Here is a 14,881-nt window from a genome sequence, read left to right as displayed (position 1 = left end):
CAATGGGCGCGCTCCCGGGGCGGACGGGCACCAATGGCAGCCGCGGCGGGGCGGGAGGCGGGGCGGCGCGGGCTGCGAGCGGGAGGCGGGCGGAGAGAGGCCCAGGCCCGGGCGGGGGGCGGGGGCGGGGGCGGGGGCGGCCCGCGGGGACGGGACCCGCGCGCCCCGCGAGGGCCCCGCGGCGCGGCCGGGAGTCGGCGGGGAGTCGGCCGGGCCCGGCGGCGAGACGCGGGGCGGGGGCGGGGGCGGGGGCGCCGCAGCCGGACCGCCCGTCGCCGGCGGGGAAGCGCGGGGCGGCTCCGCGCTCGGTGGTTTTCGGGTTCTGGCTCTTCGGGTTGATGCAGGGGCGACCCAAAGCCGTGAGCGTGGGAGGAACATCTAGAGGGTGACGCCTGACGGTGAGTTACGGAGCGTTTCGCTGCCCGGTGGCGGAGTCCTCGGGCTCATCCCTCTTCCGAGGACTGGAGGCGGCGCGGCCGAAGCGGGCTGCGCGGTGGGCGAGCGGCTGGGCGCGGAGGGCCCCCCTGGAGACCGGGGCCGGGCGGAGAGGCGCTGCGGCGGCCGGGAGGGCTGGCGGCTGGGGGGCGGCGCTGGAGCGCAGGAAGGCAGCCACTGAGCGGGTCTTCAGTCCCATCCTCTGAAGGACGCCGTGTGGCTGCTTTCCCGGATAAAGAAGTTTGCCCTCCCCTACTGGCCCTGGCACCGAATCTAGGAGCTTTCTCCTCCTCCCCAAGGTCACAGTGCTTTCAGAGTTCCCCTGGTTCTTGTCCTTTTGAAGAAACCATTCTCACAAAGATGACTTCGTGTGTCTGCGCCCCCCCCCCCATACACACACACACACACACACACACATCCTTACATTTGAAGCACAGGAGCAGAACACTAACTCAAAAAGAACGGATAAATTTCTGTAACCTGTCATGTGAACTGGAAAGGTCCTTTGAGGTCAGATTCTTCCCAAGGACATTCACATGAGGTCAAATCTGCAATTACCTGTTCTGGAAATCTAACAGATCGACCAAATTCCCCCCACCCCCCCCAAAAAAAAAAAAAGTTTTGAGGAGTGATGTATCCTGAGGATGGGTCATTGTTGTCTGGCCTCTGGACGCTCAATGATATAAAGCCAGTTGTCAAATGCTCCTGAGACAAAGATAAGAAAAGCAAAATCTCAAATGATCGGGTAGCTAAGGTCACCTAAGAAAATTCCACACTGGACACCCTCAAAAACACTGGAGACAAGATTAACAAGAATCCATTATGCGGTTTCACCAAAGTCTAGATATCTCACAAAGACATAATCCCAATTTAGAGATGGTATCACAAAAAGGAGCGAGGAGAATAGCCAAGAGGAGTCAGGGTAGGAAGGGAGGTTCCCCATGGCTGAGGAGAGAGGGAGATCCTATCTTCAAGTACGAAATGTGAGGTTTGTAATCAATCAGCATTTAGGTCAATATATTTGCCCATGGCTTAAGTGTTTTTCATGTGAAATTTCATCTTGAGGAAAAAGTTGGTTATCAAAGACTCAAGCCTGGAGGGAGGATAGGATGTATGTATGTCTAAATTACAACCTGAGATACCGTAAGCTTCCTTACCAAATAGACATCCAGAACCCTAGGAACTTACTTATATGTAGAACAATCAGTGAAGATCCTCAGAGTACTTCATTTTATTTTCTTAATTGAACCAACATACAGTGCCAATTTCCTTAGCAATCATGTCCTGCTCCATTTACCAAAATGGCTTTAAATGGCCCAACAGAAACAACAGTCATAATAACAGACATTTAGACTGGCTTGAGAGGCCATAGTTTATTTCTCTTAGCATTTCTATAGCTTCATCCTTTATCTATTTCTTTCTGGCTTTTTATATGTTGCCCAACAAATATACAGTATACTGAACATCTACTGGAATACTAGCTCCTGTGGCTATCTTGGTAAGCAAAATGGCATAGTCCCTTGTTGCCTTGAAGGGAGAGGCAAACATCAACCAAATATACATACCAAAAAGTACATAGTTGCTAACCATGATAAATGTTAGGAAAGAAAAACATTCATGTTAAAGATTAAAGATTTAACCTAGGGTGCCTGGGTGGCTCAGTCAGTTGGATGTCTGCCTTCAGCTCAGGTCGTGATCCCAAGGTCCTGGGATGGAGTCCCACATCACATCGCTGGGCTTCCTGCTCCGTAGGGAGTCTGCCTCTGCCCTTCCTCTTTGTTCTCTCTCAAATAAATAAAATATTTTTAAAAATAAAAGATTTAACCCAAAAGACAACTGTAAGCAAAATTGACCTCCAGTTAATGCTATACACACTGAGGTATTTAGGAGGAAGTATACTAATATCTGCGACTTCTTTTGAAATGTACGTTCTAAAAGATTGAAGGATGGATAGAGGGATGGATAGCTGGATATACATGTGACCAATCCAGTATACCAACGTGTTATAGACTCTACATGGTAGGTAGATGGGTGTTCATTGTACATTACTTCCAACTTCTCTGTTTAAAAAACATTAAAAAATATTGGAAAACAAAAAATAAATAATAAGAGATGTGATAAATTGTAACTGTAACCTTTGACAGGCAGAAGGGATCGTGTGGACCAGCTCTAATACTGGACAGATGAGGAATCCCAGTGACAACGGGATGATACCCAGTGCTGCTGTGCTTCCATCTGAACAGATACCCATTTGCCCCATTGTTTATAGCTCACTTCTTGAAATGCATATGCCTATTTCAAATTGAAAGAAATTCTCAATACAGTAGGAATGCTGTTCAATGATCATTGTTTTCTGTGTTTAACTTACTTGCCCGGCAGACAAACATGAACTTGGCAAACTTAGAGACAGCAAACTTGTGGGGACAACACAGGTTGGCCACAACACTCTGTCTTTCAGGTATACTTTTGAAGAATTAAGTATCTTCACCTCTGGGAAAGGAAAGTACTGATTATTTGACAGGTAATTCATGCACACCCTGTAAAGCTACCTAACAACAAAGGTGTTTCTCAGCCCTGTGCCCCAAATACTCATTTTGTCCATCTAGTCAATATTCAAAGGAAAAATTGGTTGTAAAACATTTTTTACATTTTTTTAAAAAGATTTTATTTATTTATTCATGAGAGACACACACAGAGAGAGAAACAGAGACATAGGCAGAGGGAGAAGCCGGCTCCATGTGGGGAGCCCGATGTGGGACTCCATCCTCAGGACTCCACCATCACACCCTGAGCCGGAAGGCAGACGCTTAACCGCTGAGCCACCCAGGCGTCCTTTTTTTACATGTTTTCACTATTTTTTGTTCTTTAATACAGTTTACCCAAGAGCCTATATATTTGCCCAGGCTGAATTATCTAAGCTTATTGAAAACTGTCCTATAACACACGGCATTGATTTATTAATGTGAAAAATAACTTGGAAGGAGAAAACCATGGTAAATCATTATTGCCATCAATCAAATAATTATTAAATTTTTAGCCAATGTCTTCTATATGTATTGCTGGACAAGAAGCATTATTCCTGACTACAAAGAGCTTACAGCCTTTATGACTATTTTTGTGTTTCTTAAAACTATTCATAAATTAGTTCTGCATTTGTAAAAATCAATCTATTTGGATAAAGCACAACCACCTTAAATATAAGAACCTCAGTAGTATCATATAGGTTAAAAAGATTGGATGGTTGAACATTTCCTAAGAAAGCCTTTGGAATGAGCTTTGCTGTGTCCCTGAAGATGCATGCAATAATGTCTTTAGGAAGTGACATCTTTCATGAAAATTTCTCTTCTCACAAGGTCCCCAAACTTGTACCCTAGAAGTGCCATCCAACCCACCACTATGACTGCACTGACAAAACAAGTCCTTGGGGAAATACAGCAAAGAGCATGTCTGTTTCTCTGTAGCTGCAGAGTGTGCACATATTTTAACTGCCAAAACTCAGGCAACTTTACCCTTCTCGAAGCAAAGAACCAAATTCTCCAGAAGTTCACTTGTGTCAAATCAAAATAAAATCATCAAAATGAAAAACCCCTTTTCTTTGAAGTTAAAGATTAAATCTAGGTCAAATGAAACTTAAGGAATTTTATTATATCCTAGAAAGGCTAAAGTGACCCTATGGAATTACAAAGGGGTGTGCATAAAACAACATTAGACAGCTTTATAACTTGACCATAAATTCAGGAAACTCAGGTGAATATGCATAATAAATGGTTTCTTGCTTTACCATTATGTTATATGATACGTTCCATGACATTACCTGGCATGCTAAGTGCGTTATCCCTTCTACCGATGTATAGTTTGTGTTGCAATCAGTGTGGTGCAGTAATACATTTTCCTCAATCCTAGCAGAAGCATCTTCAATATGTTGTCTCAGTTGACTTCTCTCACTTTTACTAAATAAATCTCGGGGTGCCTAGGTGACTCAGTAGGTTAAGCTTCTGCCTTCAGCTCAGGTCATGATCCCACATGGGGCTTCCATCCTCAGTGGGGAGTCTGCTTCTCCCTCTTCCTCTTTCTCTGCCTCACTCCCCAGCTAGTGCTCAAGCTCGCTCTCTCTCAAATAAATAAAATCTTTAAAAATAAATAAATAATTTATTTTTAGCATACTGCAGAAGAAGCAAGTAATCAGAGGGGTTCTATCTGTAAAGTTGATACATAATGTAACATAAAATAATATAAATCTGTAAAAAAAATAAAATTGTTTGTGTTTCCCAACTTTATGGTTACCCTTTATAGAAAAGGGAACTGATAACTGGTACTTAACTTTCCATTGGTCTTCAGCGTATGTCTTCATCCTACATGTAGTTGTAAAAGCCCAGGGAAATCAGCCATTCTATTCACTTTAAAATTGTTGACTTACAAGTTGTTCTTACCTTAGAGATATTTAAGACTCTATAGTATCCTATCTTATGGATACTATGACTATTTCTGTTTCCCTCTTTCCATTGGCTTTTGAAAGCCTGGAATAAAATGTATGTCCCATCTGCACAGAATCTTATTGCATACATTTTGAGGAGTAACCTCATTTCTAGGTTCATTTTAACTTTCATATGACATTTTCCTGTTGTATTCATTTTACCAACTTAAAGAAAAACAAACTTGCTTTTCTCTTGACAAAGGTAACAAATATTCAATACATAAGATATGTAAAATACATATAAGAAAAAAATTTTAAATGATCAGTCCATTTACCACGCATTCTTAGTTCTTAATATTTTGTCCTTTTCCCATGCATGCATACACATTTCTAAAAGTAGCTCATTTTATACATTTTACATGATGCTTTCTGAATTTAAGAATATATTTAACATCTTCAATAGAACTAAATACTATTCTACAACATCATTTTAAGTTGCATGTAAATTACATTTATCTACAAAATGGATATACTGTAATTTAACCAGTTTCTTATTGTGTTTATTTTCCATTCTTTACCATTATAAATAATAGTGCGACATAGCTACACATAGTGAATATAACTAAATATTTGCCTTCATCCTTGATTATTTCCCTCAGATAAATCCCTAAGAGAATAATTGCTAGGTCAGACAGATTAGAGACCCTTCAGGCTTTATAGTGTATTGCCAAAATTCCCTAACAAAAGATGGCATCATCGAAATACACCCACAATGTCTAAGTATCCCTTGTTCAACCCCCTTACCAATAATGGGGTTGTTTAGGTTTGGTTTTCATTTTCTCATTTTTACTGTATTAATTGTATCAGTCACCTTATGTCTTGACTAGAATATGTGGGATATAAACATAAAAATAAAACAAAAAAATTCTAGTGAAATAAAAAGCCATGTGGCACATATCTGAAAATTAGCTTTAAGTGATGTTTCTAAACATTCATATCAAAAATTACCTAAATGCATAAAACTGTATGATTAGGGTTGTTGGTCCTTTGCTGAAATTGCTTCATGTCGTGTGACTCCTCAATCTTCCCACACACCTGCCAAAAATAAAAGATTCCAGGAAGGAAGTTCTGTACAAACTCAGACTGTTGTTAATCATATTCTTATTCGCAATGCACATACCAATAACAATCAGTTGATGGTTCACCAAGTTCCATAGCAAACAAAAAGCAGACAAAGTAGGGTGCCTGGGTGGCTCAGTCACTTAAGCAGCAGATTCTTGATTTTAGCTCAGGTCATGATCTTAGGATCGTGAGACTGAGCTTGGTGTCAGGCTTACACTGAGCATGGAGCCTGCTTACGGTTCTCTCACACCCTCTCCATCTTCCCTCCCCACTCGAATAAATAAATCTTAAAAAAAAAAAAAAGCAGACAAGTGTCAGAATTTATTTCATCCATCAATAGAATGGCAGCCAGAGAAGGTATTTTATTGTCCACCTCTCAAAAAAAAAAAAAAAAAAAAAAAAAAAAAAAGTCACGGCTTGTAATAGCCATTGTGGTCCAATAATCACTTTTACCATCAATCACCTTATTATGTGTACCAGTATGTCCTAGGCTTTACAGAAGAAAATGACCTTACAGACCAACCATCAGATAAGCATGTACTTTGAGTTCTTTTGTACCCTTCAAGAGTGGATTACATCCACGTTCTTGCCTGGTTCCTTTCTTGATTAACTGGATAAAATTTCAATGTAGATATATAGCTATCAGCCTAGAACCAGTCAGAACAACCTACCCAGTACCTGGAATGAAACATGTACGCTGGGCCTTATTAACATGTTCTAATGAATTGTGCTGATCTATCCTGTACTGAGGGTAAATGGCTTGGAAGGTGTCATGAGTTAAATAGTTTCCCCCAAAATCCATGTCTACTTGGAACTTCAGAATGTGAACTATTTGGAATAGGGTCTTTACAGATGTAACTGATTTCATTAAAATGAGATTATTGGCCATATAGGGAATTAGGAAGGTCCTAAATCTAATAACCGATGTCGTTATAAAAAGGCCATGTGAACACACAGAGACATACAAGGAAAACACCATGTGAAAACAGAGGTTAGAGTGATAGGTGTCTGCCAGCTGAGGAATGCCAGGTAACCACGAGAAGCAAGGAGGCATAGAGAGTAGATTCTCCCTCAGAGCCTCCAGAAGGAACCAAACTGCCAACACATTGATTTTGGAATTCAGCCTCCAGAATTGTGAGATAATACATTTCTGTTGTTTTTAAGCCACCAGGGTTGAGGAACAGAGGTAAGTACATTGCTACAGAAAGCATCTATGATAGGCTTTTTTTTTTTTTTTTTAAGATTTTATTTATTCATGATAGAGAGAGAGAGGCAGAGACACAGGCAGAGGGAGAAGCAGGCTCCATGCCGGGAGCCCGACGCGGGACTCAATCCCGGGACTCCAGGATCGTGCCCTGGGTCAAAGGCAGATGCCAAACCGCCGAGCCACCCAGTGATTCCCCTATGATAGGCTTTTAACAAAGTCTAGCGGTGACACCTGTGACCAGGCTGATTGCCAGGATTGACTGGCTGATCTGGCATCTTAGCCCACAGTTCCCTTTCTCTGAGAACTCCATGTGTGTTTTTCCCAAAGTGTCAACTCAATCAAAAAGAATGGCATTTCCAAGCAGTCTACTCTTAGTCAAGATATATGGGGAGTTAGAGTCCCTGGCTAGATCTTTCCAACAAATAGTGGACCTCCTCTTGCAAGCAAACATAGGTTAGCCAAATCCACTTTACAAAGTATCTTTCTCCATCTGATATTTTGTAATAGTATCAGTAAAACCAGAGTTCCATATTAGTTTCATTCAGAAACTATGAATTATGTAAGATTGCACATATACAGGACTTGACCTTGAAATCCTGGTCATTGCAAAGACAAATCATCATATTTTCCTTGATCTTACAGCAGAGCAGGTCCCCTTTGTGAATGACTATAAAGTATAGGGTGGAAAATATTTAAATTTATTTTGTTTATCCCATAAAGTAAGACTTTGGATGTTAAAGTGAAACTTAATGTCTGTGGAGAGGACCCATGAAAATCAATCATATCTGTAGAAAACTCCATCAAAGGGACAGCTGGGCAGCTCAGTGGTTGAGCATTGGCCTTCGGCTCGGGTCATGATCCTGGGGTCCTGGGATCGAGTCCCACATCCGGCTCCCCAGGCAGGGCCTGCTTCTCCCTCTGCCTATGTCTCTGCCTCACTCTGTGTGTCTCTCATAATAAATAAATAAAATCTTTTTTAAAGGATTTTTAGGGAAAAAATTCTAATCCCAGGTCAGCCTCTGAATCATTCAGTGGACTTGACTATGCTGAATCTAAGCTACATCGAGAAAGCTCTCTTAGTACATGGGACAGATGTTAAATTTAACCACAGAAATATTTCACTTAGGAGATCAACTAAGCAACTCAATGATTTATGTCACTGAAAATAAATAGTTGCTGTTAATTACAAGCTCCCTAAGCTTTCTTTTCTTTTAAAGATTTTATTTACTTATTCATGAGACAGAGAGAAAGAGAGGCAGAGACACAGGCACAGGGAGAAGCAGGCTCCATGCAGGGAGCCCAACGTGGGACTCGATCCCGGGTCTCCAAGATCACAACCTGGGCAGAAGGCAGCGCTAAACCCCTGAGCCACCTGGGCTCCCCTCCCTAAGCTTTCTATGCCTCATCTATTCTTTGAAGAGAGTGCCAATGATAATGATATATTAAGTTAATTTTAATATCCACTTTATGGAGATAATATTTGGAATATTGAGAAAAGTCCTTTGAGAAATATAGATGAAATATTTGGTAAAACACCAAAACAGAATTTTTAAAAGAACACATTGTCAGCAAATAAAAGAACTCTTAACTGAATGAACTCTGCAGCTTCTTTGCAAACGGGTTCTAAAAACACAAAAAGCCCTGACCTATGTATGGGTCTAGTATGGGAAAAGAGGAGTGGGAATCAGTGGTACCAAGCTACAGCAAAAAAATGACTGGGGTTTCCATGTGTCACGCTTTCTGCTTCTTTTTCTCCTTCACTCTTCCTCCTCCCCCCTCTGGTACCCCAGCCACTAGGGCGTGATTCAAAACTTTCATTTTTCTATCTTCTATCCTTTCAAGAATCTGATAGCATTACACCTTGTCTCCACAAAAATGGTGCATTTGCTCATGTAATTATAAATACCATTCTAAGAATATTTATGGACTCTTTCCATCTAGAGATGGATCTATGTCCTCCTCTTCCTCTTCATTATGAATCTTTGCCTTAACTACTTACCAGATCTAAGAATCAATGAAGCTGATCTGTCTTAAAATTCAATAAGGCTTAATATTTGGCTATTCTCTACTAGAAGAGAATTTTAAATGAGGTGACTTCATCTCTAACTGATATAACTGATCTAAATTATATATGCATCATTGTGCAATGGGAGGAGTTGCATTTTGATCCTAAGGACCTCTTCCTGAAATCTCCATATTAAAGCTTCATAGAAGGTAAACCTGATTTTGGATGCCTTCCCTAGAACCCAAGCAAAATATATAAAATTAAACTCATCTTTCCCCCAGAAATTCATTCCCCTTCCATTGCCTTCATAACCTAGATTAAGAATCTTAGAATTACTTTGGTCCTCAATTCTTCTCCCCTCATTCAGTCAATCATCAAATACTATCATTTTTCCTTTATAATGTCTTTCAAATCTTTCTGTTCCTCTATGTATTAGTTTCCCGTTTCTGCTGTAACAAATTAACACAAATCTAGTGGCTTAAAGCAAATTTATTCATTTATATTTTAGAGGTCAGAAGTCCTAAGTGAGTCTTATGGAGATAAAATCGATGTGTTGGTAAAGCTGATTACTTCTGGAAGCTCCAGAGGAAAATATGTTCCTTACCTCTCCCAGCTTCTAGAAGCTGCCTACATTCCTTAGCTCATGGCTACATCATTCCAATCTCTACTTCCAAACTAGCATCACCTTCTCCTAATTTTGACCCTCTTGCCTCTCTCTTATAAACTCCTTATAATTACACTGGGCACAGCTGGATAATCCAGGATAATCTCTCCATCTCAAGATCCTTAATCACATCTTCAAAGTCCCTTTTACCATATAAGAGAACATATTTATAGGTTCCAGAGATTAGAATGCAGACATCTTTAGGGGATCATTATTCAGCTTACCACACTCTGCATTACCTCTTCTTCAACCCTAGTTTTGGTCCTTATCTATACCCTTATACTACTTTAACATTTCCCTAACTGGCTCTCTTGACCTCAGCCTCTTTCCCAATTCCTTGGCCATTCTAGATATGAACAAAGTTTTGATGAATATTTGTCATATCTTGAATGGCCAAAACCCTGACCCTAGCATACTTTGACCCAACATTGTTCACTCCTGTCGAACTGATCCTAATGTCCCCCTATGTATGTAAACCAAGGATATTCCTGTATTTGTTGAGATCATACCTCCTCTCACCTCCAAAATTCTCCCATTATACTAGAGTCTAACATAAGACCCACCTTTTTCATGAAACCATCTCAACAGGTCCAACTCACAATTTAACTTCCTGTGGCACTTTTTGTGAAGATGATGCCCCTAGCACTGATCACATGCAATTTGTGTGTCTCCACCACTTTCATACTATATGGTCTTAGAGAAGTCATTTTCCCTTCCCATGCCTCTATTTCCTTGTTATAAAATTGATAATATTTATACTCATCATAGGATTGTTCTGAGAGTTCAATATAATAATAATACACTTAAAATGCTCAGCATACACCACATAATAAATGTTAACTCTTCTTTCCCTTTCTTCTATTTACCTTCTTTAGCATATGAGCCATATTAAAAACTCCTTCAGGGAAGGGACTATTTCTTATGCATTATACATCACATACATTATAAGATCAATAGGTGCATCTTTTATCACTATTATTATTGATGACAATAATTATCATATAAGAAGACATTCTAATATTGTTTCAGAACTCAGATCTGGTCCTTCCCATTTTCTATTTCTCATTCTGGCTATACAAGAGAACACTTTCTCTTCCATCAAACTATTTACATTTCTACTAAAATATTTAAAGAATATTTATGCTTGATTCACTTTGGAAACACCCAAGGACAATGGTTAGAAATTAGCTGATCTTCATCAAGTACTGGTGCAAAGAATTAATCTGTGTTCAAGAATTTGCCTGTTGCATTGCTTCCTTTACTTCTAAGTTATCATTTGAAAAAGGAAAAGTTGTAACTGATTATGTCTAAAGTCCTTTGAATCTATAAAATTCACTATTCCTATAGTTATGTGAATAGAAGAAACTACTTTGACCAAGAAATAACCCTTTCTTATGTTTATTTTTTTCTCCAAGATTTTATTTAAATTCAAATTAGTTAACATATAGTGTAGTATTAGTTTCAGGAGTAGAATATAATGATTCATCACATTTAACACCCAGTACATCACAATAAATGCCCTTCTTTAATGCCCAACACCCATTTAGCCTGTCCCTCCACTCACCCCCTCTCCAGCAACTCTCAGTTTGTTCTCTATCATTAAGAGTCTCATGGTTTGCCTCCCTCTCTGTTTTTACCTTATTTTATTTTTCCTTCCCTTCCTCTATGTTTATCTGTTCTGTTTATTAAATTCCATATATGAGTAAAATCATATGGTATTTGTCTCTCTCTGACTGACTTATTTTGCTTAACATAATACACTGTAGTTCCATCCACATCATTGCAAATGGCAAGATTTCATTCCTTTTTGAAGACTGAGTAATATTCTTTTGTATATATATAAACCACATCTTCTTTATCCATTTGATCAGTCAGTGGACATTTGGGCTCTCTCCATAGTTTGACTATTGTTAATAATGCTGCTATAAATAAACATCTGGGTGCATGTTTCCTTTGAATCTATATTTTTGTATCCTTTGGATAAACACGTAGTAGTACAATTAACAGGGTTGTAGGGTAGTTCTATTTTTAACTTTTTGAGGAACCTCCAGACTGTTCTCCAGAGTGACTGCACCAGTTTGCATTCCCATCAGCAGGGCAAGAGGGTTCCCCTTTCTCTGCATCCTCACCAACATCTGTTGTTTCCAGTGTTGTGAATTTTAGCCATTCTGACAAATGTGATGTGGTATCTAATCGTGGTTTTGATTTGTATTTCCCTGATGTTGAGTGATGTTGAACATCTTTCCATGTGTCTCTTAGCCATCTGGATGTCTTCTTTAGAAAAATGTCTATTCATGTCATCTGCCCCTTTCTTTTTTTTTAAAGATTTTATTTATTTATTCATGAGAGACACAGAGAGAGAGAGAGAAAGAGAGAGAGAGAGAGAGAGGCAGAGACACAGGCAGAGGGAGAAGCAGGCTCCATGCAGGGAGCCCGACGTGGGACTTGATCCTGGGTCTCCAGGATCACACCCTGGGCTGAAGGCAGCGCTAAACCGCTGAGCCACCAGGGCTGCCCTTTCTGCCCCTTTCTTAACTGAATTATTTGGTTGTGGGGTGTTGAGTTTCATAAGTTTTTTTTATATATTTTAGATACTAACTCTATCAGATGTGTCATTTGCAAATATCTTCTCCCATTCTGTAGGTTGCATTTTAGTTTTGTTGATTGTTTCCTTCACTACAGAAACTTTTTATTTTGATGAAATCCCAATAGTTCATTTTGCTTTTGTTTCCCTCGCTTCCACAGATATATCTAGTAAGATAATGCTACGACTAAGGTCAAAAGGGTTGCTGCTATGTTCTCTGGGATTTTGATGGAATCCTGTCTCACATTTAGGTCTTTCATCTATTTTGATTTTATTTTTGTGTATGATATAAGAAATTGGTCCAGTCTCATCTTCTGCATGTGGCTGTCCAGTTTTCCCAACACCATTTGTTGAAGAGACTGTCATGTTTCCATTGGATATTCTTTCCTGATTTGTTGAAGATTAGTTGACCATATAATTGTAGGTCCATTTCTGGGTTCTCTATTCTGTTCCATTGATCTCTGTGTCTGTTTTTGTGCCAGTACCAAACTGTCTTGATGATTACAGTTTTATAATAGAGCTTGAAGTCAGGAATTGTGATGTCTTCAGCTTTGGTTTTCTTTTTTCAACATTTCTTTGACTATTTAGAGTATTTTCTGGTTCCATATAAATTTTGGAGTTGTTTGTTCTAGCTCTGTAAAAAGTGCTAGTATTATTTTGATAGGGATTGCACTGAAAGTGTAGATTGCTTTGGGTAGTATAGACATTTTAACAATATCTGTTTTTCAAAGCCATGAGCATGGAATGTTTTTCCATTTCTTTGTGTCTTCTTTAATCTCATAAGTGTTCTATAGTTTTCAGAGTGCAGATCTTTTACCTCTTTGGTTAGGTTTATTCCTAGGTATCTTATGGGTTTTGGTGCAATTATAAATATGATTGATTCTTTTATTTCTTTTCTGCTTCTTCATTATTGGTATATAGAAATGCAACATGTTTCTGTACATTGATTTTATATCCAGTGACTTTGCTAATTCGTGTATTTTGGTTCTAGCAGTTTTTTGGTGAGATTTTTGGGGGTTGGTTTTCTACTTGGAGTATCATATCATCTGCAAAGAGTGAAAGTTTGACTTCTTCCTTGCCGATTTGGATGCTTTTATATTTCTATTTGTTGTCTGATTGCTGAGGCTTAGGCCCTTTCTTATCTTTATTTACTTATTTTTAAAGATTTTATTTATTTATTTATGAAAGAGACAGAGCCATAGGTAGAGGGAGAAGCAAGCTCCCTGCAAAGAGCCCAGTGCGGGACTCTAACCCAGATTCTGGGATCAATCTAAAGCAGTTCCTCCTCCTTGGAGGAGAAAAGAAATTGCCATGGCCAGCAACTCAAGGAATAAAAGATAAATTCCTCCTTTACACCATATAGCAAAATAAATTCCAGAGAATTTTAAGAAATAACAAAAGCTTCAGAGAGAAAAAAAGGTGATTAGTTACAAAATTTTGTAGAGGAAAAAGACTCTTAATATCAAGAAACAAATTGGAGGACAGTTGGGTGGCTCAGCGGTTGAGTGTCTGCCTTTGACTCAGTTTGTGATCCTGGGGTCCTCGGATCGAGTCCCACATCAGGCTCCCTGCAAGGAGCCTGCTTCTCCCTCTGCCTGTGTCTCTGCCTGTCTCTCTCTGTTTCTCATGAATAAATAAATAAAATCTTAAAAAAAAAGAAACAAAATGGAAAAGAATAATGGGCTTTATTACTTGAAACTTAAAGCAGAAAATGAAACCCCAAAAAAGTTAAAAGGTAACATCTTACTGGGAAAATATCTGTATTACAAATGATAAAGGCTTTTACAATAATAAGGAAAAAAATACTCTAAAAAGAAGCAGAAGTCTTAATGAGATGAAACACACACACACACACACAAACACACACACACACACACACACACACATTAATGCTGAGACCTACCCAGCGTTATCAAGGAATCCTTCCCTGAAAATAAAACATTGAAACTTAAATCTTAAGGATGTGAGGAGTGGCTAGGCAAGGAAAGAGCATCCCCAGGAGAGGGAACAGCATGTGTCAAAGTTCTGAGGCTGAGAAGAGCTTCTCATTGTCAAGGCACTGAAAGAATTGCCAGCTCACCAGTGCAGCAGGAGCAGAGTGGGCAGAGGAGAGTGGCAGCAGAGTGCTTGGAGGAAAAGCCAAGGACTTACCATGCCGAGTTATAGGGGTTTCAATTCTATTGTAAGTGCAGTAAGAAGCCACTGGGGGGCTTTACACAGATCAATGGTTCATGAATAGATAGCAAGGGATGGAGGAGGGGGAGCAGTAGCAGAGCTAGAAAGACCAGGTGGGAAACTACCAGGGCTATTACAGTAATCTAGGCTATAAATGATAGTGGCTTGGGTAGAGATCAAGGCAGTAGAGATGAAGAGAAGTAAATGTCGCCAAGATCTATTTTGGAGGAAGAAAAAAAGTTTGAGGGAGAGGACACCAAAGAAAAATCCTCAAT

At 39.6% G+C, this 14,881-nt stretch overlaps 1 long non-coding RNA gene across 1 annotated transcript; it reads left to right on the top strand.

The window, feature by feature from the left end:
- The first annotated feature begins 176 nt into the window (after nt 1–176).
- On the top strand, nt 177–2,779 carry LOC144304330 (uncharacterized). The gene is made up of 2 exons (XR_013371229.1): nt 177–398; nt 2,580–2,779. It is a non-coding gene; the product is annotated as an uncharacterized LOC144304330 (long non-coding RNA).
- The last annotated feature ends 12,102 nt before the right edge of the window (nt 2,780–14,881 follow it).

The sequence above is a fragment of the Canis aureus genome, chromosome 33, assembly GCF_053574225.1.
Source record: "Canis aureus isolate CA01 chromosome 33, VMU_Caureus_v.1.0, whole genome shotgun sequence".
In the NCBI taxonomy this organism is placed as follows: domain Eukaryota; kingdom Metazoa; phylum Chordata; class Mammalia; order Carnivora; family Canidae; genus Canis; species Canis aureus.
This window is presented reverse-complemented; position numbering and strand designations above follow the sequence as displayed.